Raw genomic sequence first — 11,067 nt, 5'->3', positions numbered from 1 at the left:
GAAACAATCAAGGAGGAGTATTAAGGAAGAGTCCTCTGGTTGTGTAATTGCCCACTGGAAGATATTGTTGGGACGGAGGTACGGAAAGTAAAAAGAACCTTATTAAATACTGCAATCAATGGTGGCCGTTGTATAGTTAGAAGGTGATACGAAGTGGCCACTTAATGGGTCAATATTTAAATACTCTATTACAACTAATGCTGTTTTTAAGGAGAGAAGGAAATGGGGTGAGGTTTCGTATGCACACATGTTTTTCACCCTCCGAAATCATCCGGAGTGGCAAAGGGACTGTGGAATGGTACACCAGAGGACGCCATGGTGCTTGCACTTGAGCGAGAGAACAACAAGGAGCTTAGAGGTAAACTGAGGCGGTGTTGTTCGGCATGTAGTATTGGACAAAGAAGTACAAAGATAAATAAAATCCATCAGGCACCAGAACAAGATCTCACTGATTTGTTTAAGCCTCCCCGACGACCACACGAACAGGATGCAGACTCGGATAGAACTCCGACCACCCCCGGACAGCAAAGTACCCTTTTCTACTGCTGACCTAGGGGAATGGAAAAAGGTTGCAAAGATTATAGGATGATCCGGTAAGTGTAACTAAGCATTTCCAATTTATTGTAAAATAGCATAACCCTGATTGGAAGGATATACACGCTATTACTGGAATATATGACTGAGACAGAGAACAGCTGATTTTAAAAACCTGGGAACCCCAGCCAAAAGCAACAGAGCTACACTCCTTGTAAGAGTTTAAACAACAACAAACATCATTCCCATTGCACAGAGAAAATACTCAGCAGGCAGATGAATTCCCAATTTATTGCTCTTAAAAAGCATCCATTCTTCCACAAGGACTGTTCCTTTTCAATTTTCTGCCCATTTGTATTTTGTGCATCTGAGGATACACAGGATGAGAGATCAGATCTTTTCAGTCGATCCTCCTAACCTTTAGGATTGGGGTTTTTGACAAGGTGCCCTCAAACCAGCACCTCTCTCTTCCAGCTATCGCAATGCCATTCTGCTCAAGGGACTAAAACAAGGAACCGGCAGGACGTGTCTCTTAATACCCTCCACGGTGCAAAACCTGCAGAGGAACGGGCCTTCACAGCATTGGAGCTAGGCCCTGTGATGCTGGGAGTTGCGTACGCCTGCATCAAACTGTGTTCCCAACTATTACTACATCTTTTGTAAGCCAGCTTCTCAAAAGTTGTTTGCTGCTAGGTATCGGCCAACAATAAAATGCACAGGGAGAGAGAAGGTCTCAGAGAAAAGCTGAACCCATTAAGAAGTAAACAAATGTCGCACAAATGTCACTTGGAAATAAGGAAATACGGTGGAGTGTAAGGAATTACGGCGTGCAAGTATTCTCTGGTATATGGTCTGGCAGGCAGCCATTCTCATATCCTCCACATTCAGGGGCCCCAGCCAGAACTCGGTCAGAGATGAGAACTTCCCTTCCTCTTCAGAAAGGCCCTCTCCTTGCTTAATACGGAACAAGTTAATGAAAGGAATTACACAGCGCGCCACACCAGAAGGACAGGTATCACCCACCCAAGACTTACGCTGTGGTCATGAAGTCTTCATGAATCAGCGGGACACAAAAGTACGATTCAGGAAGGGACGCTGAAGTGGCGATGAGGAGAAGGGTGGAAAGAATGGAAGAAAGCAAGGGGTGATGACAGGCTGCCAAACTCAAACAAATGCAGTGCTCTCTCTACCATCAGGAGATCAAACACCTGCAGGCTGTTCAGAAACGTACGCACTACTGGCAGTGCCGTCCAAAGGGATTACCTGAGGGAAAGCTTGGTCACAGACAGAGCAACATTTCAAGCATCTTCTGAACACCACAAGACAGACAACACACCTTCCTCTCCAAAATCAACACAGAGAACAAAACAAGGAGGAAGGTTAATCCTCCTGGATCTGACACTATTCCAGCAGAATGCTAATAAGCAAAGCTAAAGAAACAACTGCGTTTCAATTCATCCCCAAATAAAGTCATGCGGCAGAATTTCAAAGACCCAGCCTACTTTTCCAAAGGAAAAGGAGACTAGTGTGGCACGAGATCTAATGTAGCTTCAGGTCTGGAGCAGCCTAATTCGCATGGTGTTCATAGCACAGTCTCTTCAATTCTTCTGCAGCTAACACAGTCACTTCCAGAGTAAACCCAGGCCCTGGCAATGCCTGTGCACATCTCATTGCCAAAGCAAATTCACTCACACTCGTAAAACCACTCTCTAGGCAGAGGCTTGAGTCATTGCCTACGGCATTTTGGCCCTGCTGCAACCTCACGGCATGAAAACAGGGGTTTCGGGATGCCACGATGCTCTTCTCTTTCTCTGATGCAGGGATACCTCCTGGCTCCAAAGGATCTCAATCCTAGTTTCTGCATGGGCCACCACCTGAAAAGAGACTTAACCTCAACACTTTAGACACTTTCCAAAAGCCTCTGAGGGCATCAACCTTGAACTGCTGTCTGATGACGATCACAGCCTTGGAACAACGTACACAGGGAGCCAGATTATGCCGAGGCACTGCTTTTTTATTAATACTTATGAATACTATCTTTATTAATTTTTTTATCAGAGGCTGAGACAGCAACATCTCATAAAGTTTCAGACCAAGTCTGAGCCCTACAGAACCACTCCTTCAGCAGGACCCAATCTATAAGCACCTGCTTAAAAATACAACCCTTAAACCTAAGCAGCTCCAGCTCCTTTTCCGGAGCAGCTCAAACTTCTGGAATTATTACAGATCGCAGCCTCCGGGAATTCCAAGTCCCCTCTCAAACTAAAAGCTCCAGAGCTCCTCGAGTGAGCTGGTCAAGGTTTTGCCCGCTCACAAAAGCACTTGCCCATCATCTCTGTGTGCCTGACTAGCAGACACAAGCCGATTCCTCCAGGGCAATACCCTCAGGGAAAGTCTCTTTTTCACTTCTCAAGGACCATCCTCTTCACTTGTTTTACATCTTCCCCAGTTGGCCAGACTGCTCAGCACCCTGTGCTTCAGTTACTTGGCTGGCTGCTAACTCAACTTCCCATTTGAGCTTACCACACAACTGTTACCTCCCACAACCCTCCTATTCATTGTCCCCTGCACACCCAAAGGCCGCTTTCCTTTCTCTGCCTTGCATGCCAGCAGTACCACAGACTAAAACACTCTCCCTTCACTCTCCTTTCTCAGGCTTGCCACTACAGCGCCTTCTAGAAACTGAGAGCAGCAGTTAACCTAAAAGTCCTGTTCGGCCCCTCTGCCTGCAGCAGAGGCACGCTCTTCTTTCAAAACAACGGACAGGTTTTGTCACAAACCAATCGGAAAGAGTGGCAGCGCAAGGGGCCTTGTGAAAGAAAAAATCCCAAGAGCACAACAAACACTACTGCCAGTGAGAGTTTCCAAAGACTCTTTCCACATCCACACTTGAGCGCCAGATTGCCAGGCCAGCGAAAGGCACACTGCTACAGCAGACAGCCCAAAAATAAGAACATACTTTGAGTTCAGAGCTTCACAGCTGTGCTGGTTTTGACTGGGAGAGAGTTAATTTTCCCCACAGTAGCTTGCACGCGGCTACGTTTTGGATTTGTGCTGAAAGCAGCGCTTACGCAGCATCAAGGCCTTTTCTGCTCCTCACACCACCCCACCAGGGAGTCGGCTGGGGGTGCACAAGAAGCTGGGGGACACAAGGCTGGGACGGCTGACCCCAACTGACCCAAGGGTATTCCAGACCATAGGATGTCACGCTCAGCAATATAACTGGGGGAAGAAGAAGGAAGGGGGACATGCCCAAGTAACAGGTGTGACAGAGCCCTGCTTTCCTGCAAATTAAACACCTGCCAGACAATGGGAAGCAGTGACTGAATTCCTGATTTTGCTTTGCTCGCGTGCACAGCTTTTGCTTGACTGATTAAACCGCCTTTATCCCAACCTGCGAGTTGATTCACCCTTCCGATTCTCTCCTCTCCTCCACTGCGGGCAGCGAGCGAGCGGCCGTGCGGGGCTTAGCTGCCGGCTGGGGTTAAACCACTTCAAAGGCTCTAGAGCTTCTCATTCAACGCTTTCAACAAATTTCAAATAACCGTCAGTAAAACCAGCCCCTTTTCCCACTGAAGCACGAAATCCACACACGGCAGCGAACAGGAGCTTTTTACAGCTCCCTTACTCTCTCAGGCCGATGCTCAGCCTGTGCAAGGGCAGTAGCCACTCGAAGCGACCGCTTTCACGGTCAGTGAAGAAGGCAGGAAAAGAGCAGCCCCACCCTCTGAATTTAGGGTCTCCTATGAACTCGATGCCACCCGCAGCCACCAAACTGCAGGCTGTAGCTTCAACATGCTCACCTGCCGATTTTAAGTCCGTACACAAGCCTGCCTGCATGAAGAACCCGGGGTCAGGCCACCGACAGGTACCTGCTTTCGAGGACGTCCTCCTTTCTCCCAGCCTAGGGAAGGAACAGAGAGCCAACGGGACGTGACTGCTCTGGAAATGCCGCTGCCGACCTCCCCGAAGCTTGACAGGCCTCTTGCCCCGGGGGCTGCCAAGAACGCCCGGGCAGGACCGTGGCGCAGCCCGCCACCGACGCCAGGCTGTGAGGGCACCCCCGCGGCGGCGGTCCCTGCGGGGACAGCCGGCAGAAACTCCTTTCTCTCCCGCCCGCACGTCTCCGCTGTGCCCGCCGTCCTCCGCCGGACAGCCACCAGCGGCAGGCATTCCCCTTCTGCCCCCGCATCCCCGGGGCGGCAGGGATGTCCGGGGCTGCCCTGCCTGCTTGGGGAAGCCGTACCCGGCGCCCCGGCCTGCCGCGAGTGTTATGCCGCCGCCTCAGCCCTCTGCCGCCTGCGAGTCCCCCCAGCCCCGGCGCTCTCCACTACTGTGATTACCCCCTCCACGGCCACCGCCCCCCCCCTCCCGCCCCCCTTTCCCTCAGCCGTCCGCGCCGAGCATCCCGCCTGCCCCAAACGAAGTTGAGCCGAACCGAGCCGAGGGGAGCCGAGCCCAGCCGAAAACGAACCGATGAGCCGAAACGAGATGCCGAACCGAGCCCAGCCGAAGGGAGCCGAGCCCAGCCGAGATGAGCCGAGCCCGGCCCGGGCGCCCCCTCCCTCTGCTCCAGCTCCCCACGGCGCTCTGCACTGGCGGCTGCTGCTGCTGCTTCGCTGCGGGCAGCTGCATTTTGGGGCTTGGAGCGCTTTGGGTTCCAGCGTGAGCCCGAAGCATCAAGGAGTTGGCCTGTACCTCGTGGCAGGTCTTGCAGCTGCTTTCAGGGGGGTCCGGGCTCTGCCCAGGCCTCTCGAGTCAACGTTAACTCTGGTGCCTATGACAGTATGCTGGCAGTGGCCCTGGTAGCTCAGCCCTTTCTCTCCCAAATTGCGACGATGTCAGCAGGTTTGCCTTTTCTTGGTCTAGGCACCCTTCACGCAAATTCCCAGAGATTTTTTCATCCCTCCCCTACCACACACGTGGGATTCCTGGAGGGCCAGAAATGCAACAGCAGCAGCGTTAGGCTCTTCTGGGCTTGGGGGAGGAAACACCCTCGTATAGCTGTCTGAGCCTTTTCTGGCAGCCACCTTTTACTTCTCAAACGACACACCAAAAAGCTCCGATGGTCAGTGACCTAGCCGAGCGATGATCAAAAAGAAGCCACTTTTTATCCCACGAAAGCCTAACAGCGACGTTTGTAGGAAAAAACAATGTCCCGTTAGTTCCTCGTGCCAAACACAAAAACGGATTTTGGTGTAAAAGAAGAGGCTCCTAATGAACTAAATAAAACCTAAACACAGAACGTGGGGGGGACAGTCAGCATTTCCCTTTGCCCTCTAAAGTACATCCTTTCCATTCAAATGAGGAGTTCCTCTTTGTTGAACCAGGCAGCAGGCAGTGCTCACGGGCTTCTGACGGCAGCCCTGCCTGGGGAACCCGCTCAGACAAGTGCTTGCACCACTTTGGTGCTGCTTGGGAGATCTGGACTCCTCCGGCCTCTCAGGAAATGCCTGGATCAGAAATGAGCTCAGCCCTTCGACTCTGCCTGGGGGCTGCCCGCTGGAAACTGGAGCGGCATTTTTCCAGAGGAATCCTCTTTTCTGATTGCTTTTCCTCGCAGCTCACGTACCTGGGCGTCTAGGGTCGAGGTAGGTTTTCCATCCCACTTCCTCATGTCCTCTTCACGGTCACGCAGGTAAACCACAGGGTACACCATGGTGTGTACCTTCTAGCTCCTCTCTCTTGAGCAGAGGAACGCTTACTCCTAATGCTGCGATGCGGGCCCATACAGGTGGGGAGAAGGACATAGCCTCTTTGAATTGCTGGAACTCCCCGGGACGGTTCCTCTACAGCCGACACGGGCCCGTCGGGAGGAAGAGAGACTTCCTTTGCATTGCCGGAGTCAGGCAGCCACTTCATCCACCGTTTGTCCCTCGCCTTCTTTCCAGGACATCACTGCCAAGGAGTTGGCATACGACGCTGGTGCACGTCGTAGAAACTTCCGCCACAGGTTTGTGTGCATTGCACTTCATCTGGATCTGTGGGTGACTGCTCGTTATCCGGATCATTATAATCACCTCCAGCACGGCTCATTCCCTCAGTACTGGATACCTTTCTCCATGGTGGTCCACTTGCCTGGTGACACGTAACATCTTCCTTGAAGGGGTATTTTTCCTTCACGCCTGACGGAAGTCCCCTCCAGAGGCTGAGGGCTCGTGTCTTTTTCCCAATCGCCTTGTCATGGCCCCTTCCCTAGACAGGGATCCCACCTGCTTGCCTTCCCTACCCTCTAATTCCAAGCTACCGGCCCGTACCCCCAGCATCGGAGCAGCCGGGTACAATGTGCTCACCCGGATGGCGCCGAAATCCTTTCGCTATCTTGCAGCTCACTCAGGGACAGGGATCGGGTGATTATCTCGGGTTCTGCCTCTTCCTCCTGTTCTCATGATGACCCTGGTTCACCTTCCCCTCCCTCGCTAAGCGAACCGATTTCTCCGTGTATTTCTTTTCTGCATAGGGGCCACTGACACCGGCACAGGTTGGTTCTCTGGTTCAGTCGCAGCGCCTGTCGCCGGGGTTTTGGTTGGGGTAGCTGCAGTGCTTGTCACGAGGTTGGAATAGCTGCAGTGCCTGTCGGTCTGTTTTCCCTCCCTTCCCCCTGGGGGTGCTGCATAATATCGAGCAGTGGTTGGCAGATACCGGCCAGGGCCCAGCACAGCGCGGTAAGTTGTGCCTCTCTGGAATAGGCACCGCATTTTCCTTTCCAAGGTTCTATCACTTCACCAGGGTCCTGTAGCTGTTTGGGAGTGAAGTTCCAAACCATCGGAGGTGAGAAGTCCGCTAGATACCTGCCCGTTTTCTCCCACATGCCGCGCCACCCATGACTAGTCAGCCTTGGGGCAGATCTCTGGGTGGTATTCTTAAAAAACTTTTTTGGAGCCCTAAACAAGACCTGAAACACGTTCGGGAGCATAGCAAGACGAGCATGCTGGCTTGAACATCCCGGGGATATTCAAACTTCTCAAAAGCTGCTGAAGGAGGAAGGGGAGGTGAACGAGCGGGGAGAAAGTCATTCGCCCCAACTTCCCCACAGATTGGGTGCAATTACCAACGAATTCCGAGAGAGGCCGCCCGAGGCACGGGAATGACATCGACGCCTCACACAACGACCAGCTTAACCTCAGGACCCGTGACGTAATTATTTTGTAAGTCGACGTCACCCAGGACAGCGAAATGATAGTCCTGAGCCCGCGCCCAAGAGTGACAAACATCACCGCAGGAACACAGAGTGCACGTAAGAACTCACACAACACTGCCACGTGAACAAATGAGCCAACCTGGGACCAGCGACTATTTGACTAACGTAAGAATGCGTGCAACAATTTGTTTTAACACGCTCCTGCCAGATCTGTCGTTATCTCAACCCTTCGTGCCCCACGTTGGCACCAAAAGGACTGTTGTGGTTTCAGCCCAGCCGGCGACCAAGCACCACGAGGCTGCTCGCTCACTCCCCCCCGCCAACACCTTTGTCCGTCCAGAAACAGGAACGAAGACTCTCCCCGAGAGTAACGTCCCGACGGTGCTCCACGAAATCTAGAGTCCCCTCGGACGCTGGCGGACAAGCTAGGAAATCTGAGTGCCAAAGCCCGCGGAGTTTCTGCTCTCAGCCCCAGGACAGATTCCTGTTCGTCCGTAACAGGGAAGCCAGCGTCACCCTTGCGGGCGGGAAACAAGGCTTATCCGATCGACGCCGAAGTGCCACGTGAAGCCAGAGCGCAAAGCTGGGCAAAACCGGGGGGCAGGCGGAAAGCCCGGCCCGGCCCGGCCCGGCCCCTTGGGAGCCCCGAGGGTCCCCGGGAGCGCAAAGCCGGGCAGCTGCCCTTCCTCACGCTCCCGGCCGGCTCCTCCCTGGAAAAGCGGGCACCGGTCCTCCTCAGCCATCCCGGGCCCGGCCGGAACCCCCCGCCAGGGACAGCCCCGGCGGTGCCGCCCAGAGCCCACCCGGCCCCGCCGTCCTCCCCTCCGCGGCACCCACCCCTTCTCCCCCGTGGGTTTGTCCCCGCGGCAGCTGCAGCAGGATCGCGCCGCTTTCCGTCCCCAGCGTGCGGGCAGGGCTGCCCGAACGGAGCCCGGGGGTCGCGGCCCGCGGGCCGAGACCAGCGGAGAGCCGCCAGGGAAACCGCCGCCTCGGTCCATCGCACGGACGGGAGCCGCAGCAGCCGGAGAACGCTCCCGAGTCGTGCCGCTCCCAGGGCGAGCCCAGGCACCGCTTCACGCGTGGGACGTGCCGTCCCTAGAGCGGGGCTAGCCCGGGGCGGCGGGACAGGCTGCCAGCAGCGCTGAGCCCGAGGCAAAGTCTGCCGCGGGTGCAGCCGAGGGCTGGCGCGGCCTTAGTCCCGGCTGGCCCTCGGCGCCCCTGCAGAGCGCCGGAGCCACGAGAACCGGCTCGGTCCCTTTGCATCGGTGTCCTCGCCCCCGGGGCAATCGCTGCCAGAGACGCGGGGCCCCCCGGGCCGCTCCCCGGCCCTGCAGCGTCCCTCTCCATCTGCCCGCCCGCCCCTGCCGCGGCAGGAGGTCTCCGCGCCCGCTCTCCCCCTACGATCTGCAGCGCCCTCGTGCGAGTGGGCCGGCTTCTCCTTCCCACCATCACCTGTCTTTGCTATCCGCACCTCGCCCCATCAGCGCTGCCCGCCCCTGCCGCCCATGCCGCTGCTCACCGCCCCCGCTCGGCTCGGCTCGGCAAAGCTCGGCTTCGGCTCGGCAAAGCTCGGCTCTCGGCTCGGCTTCGGTGTGCTTGGCTCCACTCGGCTCGGCTCGGCTCAGTTCGGCTCCACTCGGCTCGGCTCGGCTCGGCGGAGCTCGGCACAGCGCCGGAGCCCCCCAAAGGCGAAGCGGTCGGGATGCTGACCGAGCAGGAGCTCTCCTTCGGCGGGTCCCGGGACATCCCTGCTGAGCTCAGCCGAACCCTCCTCGCTGGGCAGCAGCTGGCAGGACAAAGAAACCCGGGTGGGCGCAGGACAGAGACACGGCGGGAGCCACCTGCCCTTCCCGGGAAAGAGGAGTCAGCGACGGCTCTCCCGGGACTGATGCCCCACGCCCACCCGTGCCTCTGCACCAAACAGGCTGGAAAAGGTCCCTGGCTGCCGACCCCAAACGCGCTCCCCCGCAGGAGCTCCCCGGACCCTGCTCGGGGCACCAGGGCTGGGCTCAGGAAGGAGTTTTTTCCCCCGGGCAGATTGGCACAGGTCCCGGGGGGGTTTCGCCTTCCTCTGCAGCACTGAGCACAGCCCCTTGCCGGGGTCCTCGGGGCCGTTTCTGGCCAGCGAGTCCCTGCTGTTGCAGGAGCAGGAGCCCAGCTGTGCCCTCCAGCCCTCCGCCTCTTCCTCACGGACCTCCACGTCCCCAGGTCACCTGCAAAACAAGGAGCCTCAAGGAAGCCGACTTTTCCCTCGTGCTTTTAAGCTGGCACACTTCAGTGGGGAGAAGAGAAAGCCTGGGGGTGTGGGGGGGTGTCTTATCTATCTATCTATCTAAACCTGCTGGGAGGGACTGAAGATGAGGGAGCCAGGCTCTTCTCAAGAGTGCCCACTGAGAGCACCAGAGGCAACAGGCACAAAGTAAAACACATGATATGCTCCAGCTGCACATGAGAAAACAACTTTTTCCTGTCCGGGTGGTCACACACTGGCACAGGTTGCCCAGGGAGTTTGCGGAGTCTCCGTCCTTGGCGACGTTCAAAACCCAAGGGCACGTTGTCCTGGGCAACCTGCTCTAGGTGAGCCTGCTTGAGCAGGCGGGTTGGACCAGAGGACCTCTACAGGTCCCTTCCAACCTCCACCCTCCTGGCGTGAGCCTGTGCTTTGGTTTCACTCCTAAAGCACCTGAACTCAGCCCTGATACCTGCTGGAAAGGATGCTGGGGCAAGGCACGATCCCAAACTCATCCGAGTTTGTCCCCGAGGACTCATCACAAAACCCCATCTACCTAGTCCAGAATATCATATGGCAGACACACTCAGAAGAGAGAAAAGATCCTTTTATTGCGAACATCAACTGCGGTGGGGGGCGGGCCTGGGAGTCACAGGGCTTCAGCCAGTAACAGGGAAACGGCACCTACAACGACAGAGTCAGACAGCACTGATAAACCCACAAAGGCAGGAATAGGCATGACTCGGTTCCCCTTTCTTTGGGGAACACCACTGACGAGGAATTGTTCACAGCCCAGAAGAGAGAGCTATGGCTGGCATCGACCAGGGGACGGCTCTGGCGCCTCATCCCCACGGGTAATCCCCTTAGAGACCTGCGTGCGTGCAGAGATGCACAGGGCCCCCGTGCCACGCAGCAGGGCTCGATGGGGAGCCCCTGGGGAGCGGCCACGGAGTTATTTCCAAGCCCTGCGCAGCACCGTCCCTTGCCAGCGGGTCGGACTGGCTTGGAGCAGTGCTGAGAGTTGGGAAAGATGGGAAGCAGAGCCTGGTACACACCTGGGCTTCTTGACCTGCTGGACCTTCCTGCTTCTTTTAAGTCCCCATCTCTTTCTCTCTTCCTTTTCTTTTCTCATTGGCATTCCCTCTCCTCTGCCCAGGCCTGT

At 56.0% G+C, this 11,067-nt stretch overlaps 1 long non-coding RNA gene across 1 annotated transcript; it reads right to left on the bottom strand.

The window, feature by feature from the left end:
* Positions 1–10,496: 10,496 nt before the first annotated feature.
* Positions 10,497–11,017, bottom strand: LOC115337573. The gene is made up of 2 exons (XR_003922193.1): positions 10,961–11,017; positions 10,497–10,589 (listed from the first exon to the last, which is right to left on the bottom strand). It is a non-coding gene; the product is annotated as an uncharacterized LOC115337573 (long non-coding RNA).
* Positions 11,018–11,067: the final 50 nt, after the last annotated feature.

Source organism: Aquila chrysaetos, unplaced genomic scaffold (assembly GCF_900496995.4).
Source record: "Aquila chrysaetos chrysaetos unplaced genomic scaffold, bAquChr1.4, whole genome shotgun sequence".
In the NCBI taxonomy this organism is placed as follows: Eukaryota; Metazoa; Chordata; class Aves; order Accipitriformes; family Accipitridae; genus Aquila; species Aquila chrysaetos.
The sequence above is the reverse complement of the archived record's forward strand: the minus strand, read 5'-3'. Positions and strand labels throughout refer to the sequence as shown.